General features: G+C 47.5%; 1 long non-coding RNA gene across 1 annotated transcript; it reads left to right on the top strand.

The window, feature by feature from the left end:
- The first annotated feature begins 6,101 nt into the window (after positions 1 to 6,101).
- Positions 6,102 to 7,520, top strand: LOC140915276 (uncharacterized). The gene is made up of 2 exons (XR_013636123.1): positions 6,102 to 6,346; positions 6,917 to 7,520. It is a non-coding gene; the product is annotated as an uncharacterized LOC140915276 (long non-coding RNA).
- Positions 7,521 to 12,580: the final 5,060 nt, after the last annotated feature.

Below are 12,580 nucleotides of genomic sequence, written 5' to 3'. Positions count from 1 at the left end.
GCCCTCCCCTCCTCCAGGGGCTGCAGGGATGTGGTGCCGGCCACTTCTGGGAGTGGTGTGGGGCCAGGGCAGGCAGGGAGCCTGCCTTAGCCCCACTGCACCATGGGGCTGGCAATCCCGTGGGCCAGATCCAAAGCCCTGACAGGCCAGATCCGGCCTGCAGGACATAGTTTGCCCACCCCAATCTAAGACATGTAATTGCAAACTCCTTTCCAGTCATATTATTCTATGATATCACCTTCAAGATCTTTTAGATCAGTTGTTCTCAACTAGGAGTATGTGTGCCCCTGGGGGTATGCAGAGGTCTTCCAGAGGGTACATCAACTCGTCTAGGTATTTGCCTAATTTTACAAGGCAACATAAAAAGGACTAGCGAAGTCAGTACAAATTAAAATTTCATACAGACAATGACATATTTATGTTGTTCTATATACTATACACTGAAATGTAAGTACGATATTTATATTCCAATTGATTTATTTTATCATTATATGGTAAAAAAAAAGAAAGTCAGCTATTTTTCAGTAATAATGATACTTTTGTATTTTTATGTCTGATTTTGTAAGCAAATAGTTTTTAAGTGAGATGAAACTTTGGGGTATGCAAGATAAATCAGACTCCTGAAAGGGGTACAGTTGTCAGGAATGATTGAAAGCCACTGTTTTAGATCATCTTATAGACTTCATAGCAGGGTTACGGGTCCTAAAGAACTGCATGGCAGGCGTAGTGGTCCCCCTGCACCCGTTTACGCATTCAAATATTTCCTTACCTGGACGATTGATGAGTTCACAGAACATCAAGCAACCAAGTCCAAAACAGCATATATATGATCAGGCAGTTATTATCTGGGCTGGATGCTAAATTTGGAGAAATGAGAGTTACAACAAACACAACGCATACGCTTTATCAGGGTGGACCTTGATGCCTCACCTGCCATGGTTTTCCTTCTGATGGAAGGATTTCTGTCCAGAAGCCCCATGTCCAATCCAACAACAACAGTGCATTCCTGCCTACAGCTCCTGGGTCCCAAGGTCTCATGCACATACATAACTCCACATGCCAGACTTCACCTTCACTGTCTGCAGGCCTGGCTCCAATTGGTATAGTGTCCTACCAGGCATTCTCTGGACTTGTGGATTTGCATACCTGCATGAGTGCTTCAGTCTCTGGATTTGTGGTTGGATTTGTGGAACACATGCAAAGGAGTTCCATTCTGTCCCCAGAACCTACTAGAACTCCGGTAACGGCTGCATCTGCCAAAGGCTGGGGTGCCTACCTCGGTCAACTTCAGACTCAAGCTCTTTGGTTGCCCCAGTAAGTTTTGCTCTATAAAAGTATGTTGGAGTGTGAAGCTATTCACTAGGCCTGTGAGACATTTATGTCCATCATCAAGCACCAGGTTATACACGCTGCTATGTTTTATCTGAACATGCAGGGGAGGTGTAAGGTTGTCTCAGGAATGCCAGGAAGCTATCGACCTGTGGAATCTATGCATAAGAAACAATCTCCCTGAAGACATTCCACCTTCCAGAAATAAGAAAAACAAGTGCAGATGCCCTCAGCAGGGATTTCATACACCTGTATGAGTGATTAATGAGCAAGGACATTCTCCTCCAGATTTTCCACTAGTGGGACTGCCCGGTAATAGATTTGTTCACAACCAATCTGAACAACAAATGTAGGAGATTTTGTTCCATCACAGTTGCCTTTCTTCTCCCTTGATCCAGTCATCTCATATATGCATCGCTCCAGTTCCTTTCATTCCAAGGGTAGCCAGGACAATGAAAACAGACAAAGGATGATGAATATTAGTGACAGCAGCTTGGCCAATGGAATATTGGTTCATGGACCTACATCAACTCTCTGTCTGGCCACAGATAATTTTAATTCTAGTTGAGGATCTCCTGTCTCAGAACCAGGGCAATTGCATCCCAACCTCCAAACTCTCCACCTCATGAATGAGCTTTGGTTGAGTATTTATGAGACATCATGCTCCTAATATGTGCAGACCATCTTGGTAAGAAGAAAAGAATCCACTAGAACCATGTATGCAGAAAAGTGGAAGCTGTTTTCAACTTGGGCACAATTTCAAAACTTATTGCCCCATCATACAGGAGTTAGACATGTATTGGACTATCTTTTGCACTTGAAATCATCTGGCCTGCCAGTCCATCTGTCTTCCATATCTGCACAATGCTGACTAGAGGGCTTTTCCATTTTCTCTCACCCTCCGCTTTCCAGATTTCTACTCAACATTTATTCTCCTTTCATGGGATCTCAGCCTAGCCCTCTCCAGACTAATGGGATCCCCCCTTTGAATCTAGGGCAACAATCTCCCTATTTCTATTGTCTAACAAGATGGTGTTTCCAGTGGCATTCACTTCCTCAAGGAGGGTTTCAGAACTTCAGGCTCCTCTGGCTGACCCCCCTTTCATGGTGTTCCATAAAGACAAGGTTTCCATTAAGCCACACCCTAAGTTTGTGTCAAAGGTACTGTCACCTCTGCATTTGAACCAAACCGTTCATTTCCTGGTGTTTTCCCCAAAGCCCCATTCTTCTAAAGCTGAAGAAAAACTTCACACATCAGACATTCACAGAGCTTTAGCGTTCCACCTGGACTGTACTAGGACCTTCACAGCCTCTCCCAGGCTTTCTTCTTGCCTACACTGAGAGCATTAAGGGTCTATCAGTGTCCACTCAGCATCTCTCACATTGGATTTCTGACTGCATGAAGCTCTGCTACAAACTTGCTAAAGTCTCTCCTCTCCTGAGGATACAGCTCACTCCACCAGGGCTCAGTCTGCTTCATCAGCCTTTCTGAGCAATATACCAATATCAGATATGTGCAAAACAGCATGTAGTCATCTGTATGTACTTTTTCCAGACATTATGCCACCACTCAAGCCTCTTGTAATGATGCAAACTTCTGCAAATTGGGGTAACAATTTGTTCAGATGATCCAAATTCCCTCTACCTGTAAGGGAACTGCTGATGAGTCACTTGCAGTGGGATGTATATGTGCATAATCACTGGAAGGAGAAAAAACAGTTACTTACCTCTACAGTCTGTTGTTCTTCCAGATGTGTTGTGCATGTGTACATTCCCAACCCTCCCACCTTCCCCACTACTTCGGACATTAGATACACAGAAGTGTGAAGGAACGGAGAGGCAGGTGGTAGATATGCCCCTTTTATGTCCTCGGATGAGTGCACAAGGAGAGTAGGAGTGAATGTGCCATCCCTTGGTTCTGCTGGTAAAAGTCTCCGACTTGAGTGCATTGGGCTCACAATATACCTGCAGTGGCGTTTACATGTGCACAACAGATTTCGAAGAACAGCAGTTACTATACAGGTAAGTAAGCATTTTTTTCTTTTAAAGTAGAACTGTTGGGATTTTTTGTACAGGATGATAATACTTTGCACTCTGTGACAGGGTCGGGCCAGATGGCTACAGGAGAGTAATAGAAGGCAGATATATTAGCCCCAGGCTAAGTAGGTCTCTTTTCCCTGGGTAAGGTAACAGGGAAGGTTCCAGAATAATCAGGAACCTTCTGGAGACAATTAAGACAGACAGGCTGATTAGAACACCTGCAGCCAATCATGAAGCTGCTGGAACCAATTAAGGCAGGCTAATCAGGGCACCTGGAGTTTTAAAAAGGCGCTCACTTCAGTTTGTGGTGTGCGTGTGAGGAGCTGGGAGCAAGAGGCACTAGGAGCTGAGAGTGAGAACGCGGACTGTTGGAGGACTGAGGTGTACAAGCATTATCAGACGCCAGCAGGAAGATCCTATGGTGAGGATAAAGAAGGTGTTGGGAGGAGGCCATGGGAAAGTAGCCCAGGGAGTTGTAGCTGTCGCACAGCTGTTCCAGGAGGCACTCTAGACAGCTACATTCCACAGGGCCCTGGGCTGGAACCCAGAGTAGAGGGCAGGCCTGCGTTCCCCCAAATCCTCCCAAGTCCTGGTCAGACACAGGAGTCGTCGACCTGGACCTTGGGTTCAGAAAAACAGCCAAGCTGAGGGCTGCTGTGAAGCTCCAAGATGAGCAAATCTGCCAATAAGCGCAAGACCCACCAAGGTAGGGGAGGAACTTTGTCACAACTCCTATAACACCTTTAATCAAAGCACTTTGCAAAGATGAGCTAGTATTATCTCTACTTTACAAATGGGGAGAGAGAGATTTTCAAAGCACAGATGACAGGTAGGCTGCCTAACTCCTATTGACTTTCAGTGAGAATTTGGCACCTACCTGCCATTTGTACCTTTTGAGAATTTCCCCCAGAAATGTTACCTGACATGTCCAAGGTCACCCAGTGAAGGATAAAATCTACAATGTCCCTCTTTCAGCCTGTGCTGAATTCATTAGACATGGAGGTAGTAGCACAATGTCATCACTTATGGTGGAATTCTGCTAGAAGCTAAACTGTTTCAAAAAGTACTAAGGAACCTGTAAAGACCACAGACGGTCAGAACCTCAGATTTCCATCTCATCTGAAGACAGCACCTTCAGCAACAGATTGCCTCTGACACCATGCTGGGAAATTGGTTCAGTGCCGACTCTCTGATGTATCTTTGCTGAATAAGGACGGACTTAAGCATGTGCTTAAGGATAAGCACATACTTTGCTGAACTGGAGCCTTAGATATAATGCTGAAAGAAAATATAACCAGTCGTGAGATCGGCATGTCAGGGGGTTTATTACAGCATTGTGTATTGTTGCTTTTAGTGTAGTGACAGCAAATATCCATCAGTGGCACAAGTATATAAATCATGATTCAACTGAGTGTTCTCTTCCATTCCTGCAATGCTTAGTACACTTAGGTACTGTTTTCAAAATTTGCTTCCACTGCTGCTGACTCAGGTGCTTCATTTAGCATGTTGACGTGTCTGGGCATGTGTTTTGGGTTACACTCACAACAGAATTCAGAAGCAGTACAGAACTGTGTACAAGCCACACTTAACACTTTGGAAACCTCTTCCAAAGAAAGCTTAAGTGTAAAATAGTATTCCTAGAGCAAAAAATGTTAAGGTTGTCAGTGTACAATACCAGTGTAATAACATCAGTGTAATAATTATATTATTATTATTATTATTTATTATTTTATTTGTATTGTGGTAGTACCTAAGTCTCCAGTCAGGATTGGGCCCCCTTTGTGCTAGGTGATATACAAACACAAGAAGACACAATCCTTGCTTTGAAGATTGTGTTTGAAGAGCTTGAAATCTAATTGTAGTCTGAAAAAACACGAGCATCTGAGAGCCAGGGGAAATTCATTGTTATTATTACATTTAAGTACAAAAATGCAAATGCATTGTTACAGTACCCCGCCACACATATAGCCATCTATCTAGGTGTGTATGTGGTCCTCACCACCATAGACTCTGAGTACCCCCCTATTAGCTTTGTCTTAGCCCTGGTCTACACGAGGACTTTAGGTCGAATTTAGCAGCGTTAAATCGATGTAAACCTGCACCCGTCCACACGATGAAGCCCTTTATTTCGACTTAAAGGGCTCTTAAAATCAATTTCCGTACTCCACCCCTGACAAGTGGATTAGTGCTTAAATCGTCCTTGCCGGGTCGAATTTGGGGTACTGTGGGGTACTATTGGCCTCCGGGAGCTATCCCAGAGTGCTCCATTGTGACCGCTCTGGACAGCACTCTCAACTCAGATGCACTGGCCAGGTAGACAGGAAAAGAACTGCGAACTTTGAATCTCATTTCCTGTTTGGCCAGCGTGGCAAGCTGCAGGTGACCATGCAGAGCTTATCAGCAGAGGTGACCATGATGGAGTCCCAGAATCGCAAAAGAGCTCCAGCATGGACTGAACGGGAGGTACGGCATCTGATCGCTGTATGGGGAGAGGAATCCGTGCTATCAGAACTCCGTTCCAGTTTTCGAAATGCCAAAACCTTTGTCAAAATCTCCCAGGGCATGAAGGACAGAGGCCATAACAGGGATCCGAAGCAGTGCCGCGTGAAACTTAAGGAGCTGAGGCAAGCCTACCAGAAAACCAGAGGGGCGAACGGCCGCTCCGGGTCAGAGCCCCAAACATGCTGCTTCTATGATGAGCTGCATGCCATTTTAGGGGGTTCAGCCACCACTACCCCAGCCGTGTTGTTTGACTCCTTCAATGGAGATGGAGGCAACATGGAAGCAGGTTTTGGGGACGAAGAAGATGATGATGATGATGATGATGATGAGGTTGTAGATAGCTCACAGCAAGCAAGCGGAGAAACCGGTTTTCCCGACAGCCAGGAACTGTTTCTCACCCTGGACCTGGAGCCAGTACCCCCCGAACCCACCCAAGGCTGCCTCCTGGACCCGGCAGGCGGAGAAGGGACCTCCGGTGAGTGTACCTTTTAAAATACTATACATGGTTTAAAAGCAAGCATGTGAAAGGATTACTTTGCCCTGGCATTCGCGGCTCTCCTGGATGTACTCCCAAAGCCTTTGCAAAAGGTTTCTGGGGAGGGCAGCCTTATTGCATCCTTCATGGTAGGACACTTTACCACTCCAGGCCAGTAACACATACTCGGGAATCACTGTACAACAAAGCATTGCAGTGTATGTTTGCTAGTGTTCAAACAACATCCAGTCTTTACCTCTCTGTGTTATCCTCAGGAGAGTGAGATATCATTCATGATCTCCTGGTTGAAATAGGGTGCTTTTCTTCAGGGGACATTCAGAGGAGCCTGTTCCTGCTGAGCTGTTTGCCTGCGGCTGAACAGAAATGTTCCCCGCTGTTAGCCACGGGGAGGGAGGAGGGTTGAGGGGGTAGCCACGCGGTGGGGGGAGGCAAAATGCGACCTTATAACGAAAGCACATGTGCTATGTATGTAATGTTAACAGCAAGGTTTACCCTGAAAGACTGTAGCCACTGTTTTATAAAATGTATCCCTTTTTTTTTCTCCACCAGCTGCATGTTTCAATGATCACAGGATCTTCTCCTTCCCAGAGGCTAGTGAAGCTTAGAAAGAAAAAAAAACGCACTCGTTATGAAATGTTCTCTGAGCTCATGCTGTCCTCCCACACTGACAGAGCACAGACAAATGCGTGGAGGCAAATAATGTCAGAGTGCAGGAAAGCACAAAATGACCGGGAGGAGAGGTGGCGGGCTGAAGAGAGTAAGTGGCGGGCTGAAGACAGGGCTGAAGCTCAAATGTGGTGGCAGCATGATGAGAGGAGGCAGGATTCAATGCTGAGGCTGCTGGAGGACCAAACCAGTATGCTCCAGTGTATGGTTGAGCTGCAGCAAAGGCAGCTGGAGCACAGACTGCCACTACAGCCCCTGTGTAACCAACCGCCCTCCTCCCCAAGTTCCATAGCCTCCACACCCAGACACCCAAGAACGCAGTGGGGGGCCACCGGCCAACCAGCCACTCCACCACAGAGGATTGCCCAAAAAAAAGAAGGCCGGCATTCAATAAATTTTAAAGTTGTAAACTTTTAAAGTGCTGTGTGGCATTTTCCTTCCCTCCTCCACCACCCCTCCTGGGCTACCTTGGTAGTCATTCCCCTATTTGTGTGATGAATGAATAAAGAATGCATGAATGTGAAGCAACAATGACTTTATTGCCTCTGCAAGCAATGATTAAAGGGAGGAGGGGAGGGTGGTTATCTTGCAGGGAAGTAGAGTGAACCAAGGGGCGGGGGGTTTCATCAAGGAGAAACAAACAGAACTTTCACACTGTAGCCTGGCCAGTCATGAAACTGGTTTTCAAAGCTTCTCTGATGCGTACCGCGCCCTCCTGTGCTCTTCTACCCACCCTGGTGTCTGGCTGCGCGTAACCAGCAGCCAAGCGCGTAACCAGCAGCCAAGCGATTTGCCTCAACCTCCCACCCTGCCATAAACGTCTCCCCCTTACTCCCCAAGAATAACTATAGGCATTTCAATCTCCCCAACGGTTATTTTGGTCTGGGAAGAAAGTCCCTTCCTGCAGCTTTTGAAACAGACCAGAGTTCCTGAAGATGCAAGCGTCAGGTACCTTTCCCAGCCATCCCACGTTGATGTTGGTGAAACGTCCCTTGTGATCCACCAGGGCTTGCAGCACTATTGAAAAGTACCCCTTGCGGTTTATGTACTCGCCGGCTTGGTGCTCCGGTGCCAAGATAGGGATATGGGTTCTGTCTATGGCCCCACCACAGTTAGGGAATCCCATTGCAGCAAAGCCATCCACTATGACCTGCACATTTCCCAGGGTCACTACCCTTGATATCAGCAGATCTTTGATTGCGTGGGCTACTTGCATCACAGCAGCCCCCACAGTAGATTTGCCCACTCCAAATTGATTCCCAACTGACCGGTAGCTGTCTGGCGTTGCAAGCTTCCACAGGGATATCGCCACTCACTTCTCAACTGTGAGGGCTACTCTCATCTTGGTATTCTTGCACCTCAGGGCAGGGGAAAGCAAGTCACAAAGTTCCATGAAAGTGCCCTTATGCATGCGAAAGTTTCGCAGCCACTGGGAATCGTCCCAGACCTGCAACACTATGCGGTCCCACTAGTCTGTGCTTGTTTCCCGAGCCCAGAATTGGCGTTCCACAGCATGAACCTGCCCCATTAGCACCATGGTGCATGTATTGGCAGGGCCCATGCTTTCAGAGAAATCTGTGTCCATGTCCTGATCACTCACGTGACCGCGCTGACGTCACCTCCTCACCCGGTATCGCTTTGCCAGGTTCTGGTGCTGCATATACTGCTGGATAATGCGTGTGGTGTTTAATGTGCTCCTAATTGCCAAAGTGAGCTGAGCGGCCTCCATGCTTGCCTTGGTATGGTGTCCGCACAGAAAAAAGGCGTGGAACAATTGTCTGCCGTTGCTCTGATGGAGGGAGGGGCGACTGACGACACGGCTTACAGGGTTGGCTTCAGGGAGCTAAAATCAACAAAGGGGGTGGCTTTACATCAAGGAGTATTTCAGGCAGGACTTCACGGAGGGTTCCAAAAAGAAATGGTTCACCTAAGTTATTGTTCTTTTTGGAACAAGGAGGTTAGCCTGGCCTCTGATTGATACATGGCTAGATTTACATCGCTGCACCTTCTCTGTGAGTGACTGCAGTGTGACCTAGAGGAATGAGTCCCCTAGACGGGGGAGGGGGGGAAGCAAATGAGTATAAAACAAATCTGGTCTATTTCTTGTTTTGATCCATTCCATCTATCTTTTACATCTTTGGCTGTCAGCAGACGGTGCAGAAGGACTGCATGCCATCCACATCTCATGGCTGCCCGGCAGAAGATGGTACAGTACGACTGCTAGCAATCCGTATCGCCTGCCTGCTCACCATAAGACGGTTCAATAGGACTGATTGCAGGACTAAAGAGAATGATCTGGTCAAGTCACTCCAAATTTAGTCCCTGCGCCCATGTCTGCCCAGGTGCTCCTGGCCGACGTGGCCAGGAGCACCTCGGACATGATGATGACAGCTACCAGTCGTACTGTACTGTCTGTTGCCACAAGGCAAGGGGTTGATGCTGCTATGTAGCAATGCAGTACCACATCTGCCAGCACCCAGGAGACATAGGGTGACGGTTACCTGAGCGGGCTCCATGCTTGCCGTGGTATGGCGTCTGCACAGGTAACTCAGGAAAAAAGGCGCGAAACGATTTTCTGCCCTTGCTTTCACGGAGGGAGGGAGGGAACAGGGGCCTGATGATATGTACCCAGAACCACCCGCGACAATGTTTTAGCCCCATCAGAGTGCTCCATTGTGACTGCTCTGGACAGCACTCTCAACTCAGATGCACGACTGTTTGCCGTTGCTCTGACACAGGGAGGGGCGACTGAGGACACGGCTTACAGGGTTGGCCTCAGGGAGTTAAAATCAACAAAGGGGGTGGCTTTACATCCAGGAATATTTCAGGCAGGACTTCACGGAGGGTTCCAATAAGAAAAGGTGCACCTAAGTTATTGTTCTTATTGGAACAAGGAGGTTAGTCTGGCCTCTGATTGATACATGGCTAGATTTACATCGCTGCACCTTCTCTGTGAGTGACTGCAGTGTGACCTAGAGGAATGAGTCCCCTAGACAGGGGAGGGGGGGAAGCAAATGAGTACAAAACAAATCTGGTCTATTTCTTGTTTTGATCCACTCCATCTATCTTTTACATCTTTGGCTGTCAGCAGATGGTGCAGAAGGACTATATGCCATCCACATCTCATGGCTGCTCGGCAGAAGATGGTGCAATACGACTGCTAGCCATCCTCATCTCTTTCCTGCCCGGCAGAAGATGGTGCAATATGACTGCTATCCATCCTCACCTCTTGCCTGTCCGGCAGAAAATGGTACAGTACGACTGCTAGCAATCCGTATCGCCTGCCCGCTCACCATAAGATGGTTCAAAAGGACTGACTGCAGGACTAAAGAGAATGACCTGGTCAAGTCACTCCAAATTTAGTCCCTGCACCCATGTCTGCCCAGGCGATCCTGGCCGATGTGGCCAGTAGCACCTCGGACATGAAGATGATGGCTACCAGTCATATTGCACCGTCTGCTGCCAGAAGGCAATGGGTTGCTGCTACTGTGTAGCAATGCAGTACCGCGTCTGCCAGCACCCAGGAGACATATGGTGACGGTTACCTGAGCGGGCTCCATGCTTGCCGTGGTATGGCGTCTGCACAGGTAACTCAGGAAAAAAGGCGCGAAACGATTGTCTGCCCTTGCTTTCACGGAGGGAGGGAGGGAGGGAACGGGGGCCTGACGATATGTATCCAGAACCACCCGTGACAATATTTTAGCCCCATCAGGCATTGGGATCTCAACCCAGAATTCCAATGGGCAGCGGAGACTGCGGGAACTGTGGGATAGCTACCCACAGTGCAACACTCCAGAAGTCGACGCTTGCCTCGGTACTGTGGAAGCACTCCACCGAGTTAATGCACTTAATGCACTTAGAGCATTTTCTGTGGGGACACACACACTCGAATATATAAAACCGATTTCTAAAAAATCGACTTCTATAAATTCTACCTAATTCCGTAGTGTAGACATACCCTTAGTTTCCTGACTCCATGGAAGGTAATTATCTGTCTAAAACAGTGGTTCTCAAATTTCATTGTACTATGATCCCATTCTGACAACAAAAATGACTACGGGACCCCACAAGGGAGGACCAAAGCCTGAGTTCGCCTGAGCCCCGCCGCCCCAGATGGAGGGGCCAAAGTCAAAGTCTGAGCCCCACTGACCTGGACGGATGACCTGTAACCTGAGCCTCACTGCCCAGGGCTGAAGCCCTGGGGCTTCAGCTTTGGCTGTGTGGCTTGGGCTTTGGCCATGGGCCCCAGCAAGTCTACCTTCCATTCTGATGACCCCATTAAAACAGGGTCGAGACCCACAGTTTGAGAACCGCTGGTCTAAAACCAGGTATCAAAGTTCAGCTAAATTATGGACCAGATCTTCAGCTGGTGTAAGTTGGCACAGGTCTCCACCGATTTTTAGCTGAAGTCAATGGAGTTTTGCTGATTTAGCAGAGGATCTGCCCTGACATCTTAAAATCTGGATACTGGGTTTGTCCCAGCATCTGGGAATATTAACTCCATGCACTGCAGACTTTTACCTATGAACATCTTAAATCATTCTCAACATGGTTTACTTAGCAGGGTATATTTAGCCTAACTGTAGGCATTTGCTAGGCTTCAGATGTCTGCATCTGCAGGGAGCTCAACCACTGTGAAAAATAAAAGTTTAAAATGGCTGTGGCAGCTCCAGGGTTTGATATTGGAGGAGTTTATTAGGAAGGAGGGATGGCTGTTTTATAGGTCATGGATATAGGTGCGGTATACTGGTGCTGTCAAAACCTTTCAGCTTGAGGGACAACCACTTTATTACAAAAAGGGAATGGGATTGCACTCAATATCTGGGGGCAGGTTCTGTGTCCTGCTCTGCTCCCTTTGCACCTTCAGGCAGAAAGGGAGCAGAAACCACACACAAGTCCCCTGCTTGGGATTTCCCCCAGAATTCCTGTGGAGTCACCTGTGGCAAAAAGCCATCATAGGCAGCTGTCCCAGTGCCCTCTCTGCAGCCATTGGTGTAGCAGGCATGTTGAGGGTAGACAGGGGATTGGCTGGAGCAGCCCGCAGGTTACTTGTTCTAAGCTGGTCTGGGGAAGAGAATCAAGGAGATAGAAGTGACTGTTGGTTCTTCTAGCTTCTCTTGTTTATTCACTTCTCCTGGGGTGCCCTATGGCACCAATGTGGGAAAGGGAAAGGAGCCAACCTCTGCTAAGTGCTCCTCTGGGCAAACTCCTGTTTTGCTTTTGGGGGCTCAATGGCAGGTGAGATTCCTATTTCCTCCTGGTGACCATGGGGCTAACTCTCAAACACGTTCATTAAAAAACTGCAGGGGCAGATCAGGAAATGTATTTTCATTCATATCAAATGCACATTTTCATAGATTCATAGAAACTAAGGTCAGAAGGGACCATTACGATCATCTAGTCTGACCTCCTGCACAATGCATTTTCTTAATATTGTCATCCTTGAGCACCACAGGTTGGACACTACTGAAGTATGCTAATAATAGTCAGTATAACTTTGTTAAAAAAAGAATTAGATAAGTTCATGGGGGATAGTTCCATCAATGG

This window comes from Lepidochelys kempii, chromosome 7, assembly GCF_965140285.1.
Source record: "Lepidochelys kempii isolate rLepKem1 chromosome 7, rLepKem1.hap1, whole genome shotgun sequence".
In the NCBI taxonomy this organism is placed as follows: domain Eukaryota; kingdom Metazoa; phylum Chordata; order Testudines; family Cheloniidae; genus Lepidochelys; species Lepidochelys kempii.
The sequence above is the reverse complement of the archived record's forward strand: the minus strand, read 5'-3'. Positions and strand labels throughout refer to the sequence as shown.